The 1,407-nt window shown below is 29.4% G+C and overlaps 1 protein-coding gene across 11 annotated transcripts in view; it reads left to right on the top strand.

Moving 5' to 3' along the window:
* LOC106882402 (transmembrane protein 8B) overlaps positions 1–1,407 on the top strand; it is an 81,700-nt gene that overhangs the window by 75,025 nt on the left and 5,268 nt on the right. The window lies entirely within an intron of this gene.

Below are 1,407 nucleotides of genomic sequence, written 5' to 3'. Positions count from 1 at the left end.
TGTATGTGTATATATATATATATATATATATATATATATATATATGAATATGGTAAGCAATCAACTCTGAAGATGAAGTATATTTACAAAACATATTTATTCATCATAAATTTCCAATTAACAGAAATTGTATTTATTTGAATTCATCTGCAAATGACATTTGTTTTTAAGCAGAAATCACTCCTTGATAACAACTGATTGGTTCCTTTCAGACAGAATAAACAGAATTGTATTGTTGCTTGTTGTCTTATTGGTAATAGATACACATTTGTTTGTATCTAAACACTTCTCTTTGGTTTATAGTTTGTATTAGAAAAATAAAAAAATAAAATAAAATAAAATAAATACACACACACAAGAAAACACCCAATATTCTTTTATTTTAGATGGTCTGTTGTGGCCAGTATTGATGCACTGTAATAGTACTATTTCATATTTCGGGACTTTAAGAAGTGAAATGTTCATAAAATATAAATTCTAAATTCTTTCGCTTACAGCTGTCCTGGATAACAAATTAGATGGGTGGCGAAATTATCACCAAACTAATTGACATGGCTCAAGTTTAAATTCATTTTGTATCATTTAGACCAGTGGTCCTCAACTGGGGTCTATATGACCTTTGAGTGGGATCCACATAAAATTTTGTTGTTAAACTTTATGTGCAATAAATTGGTTATACTTCTTCACAATGCAAAATGTTTTAACAAATTTTTTAGTACAATTTCTTATAACATCTAATTATAAAAATGTAACAGGATTTTTTTCTTCTTTTTTTGGAAACATTGACCGACTATGAGGGTCTAACTGATTAGAATTGGAATCAGAGGGGTCCATAAGTAAAAAAAAAAATTGCTTGAGAATCACTGATTTAGACACTTGTACATGTAGTGTTTTTTTTTGCTTTTGAGAGAGATTGGAGTGGGCTCAGTAGATGTTGAGAATGTATAAAGTATTTAGTGTAGTTGACTATTTTAGCAATCTTGCTTATGAAATAAGGATCCATGCTTATGAATCCCTTGAGCCCCTGTTGACACATTTGGAATACTGTATTGATTTACTTCCAGTCTATTTGAACGGAATTAATGTTTGTTGGACTTTGAACTCAAGAGGATATTGCAATGTTGGTCACTGCCTTATCATGTGTAACTCTGACTTTCCAACTCACTTGTCTTTTGATAATGTTAAAAATATTTGAAATATATATATGTGTGTGTGTATATACATGTATATATATATATATATTTAGTTATATAAGGGCATTACTATACAAGAATGCCTCATGCTAAGAGGGACTCTAAGGTCAGACTACCATAATAAACACAATTTTACTGATAAAAATGTAATGTGTTTATTATAGTAGTTTGACCTTAGAGTCCCTCTTAGCATGAGGCATTCTTGTATAGTAAT

This window comes from Octopus bimaculoides, chromosome 24 (assembly GCF_001194135.2).
Source record: "Octopus bimaculoides isolate UCB-OBI-ISO-001 chromosome 24, ASM119413v2, whole genome shotgun sequence".
Taxonomy (NCBI): Eukaryota; Metazoa; Mollusca; class Cephalopoda; order Octopoda; family Octopodidae; genus Octopus; species Octopus bimaculoides.
Note: the sequence above shows the minus strand (reverse complement) of the source record. Positions and strands in the feature narration are given on the sequence as shown.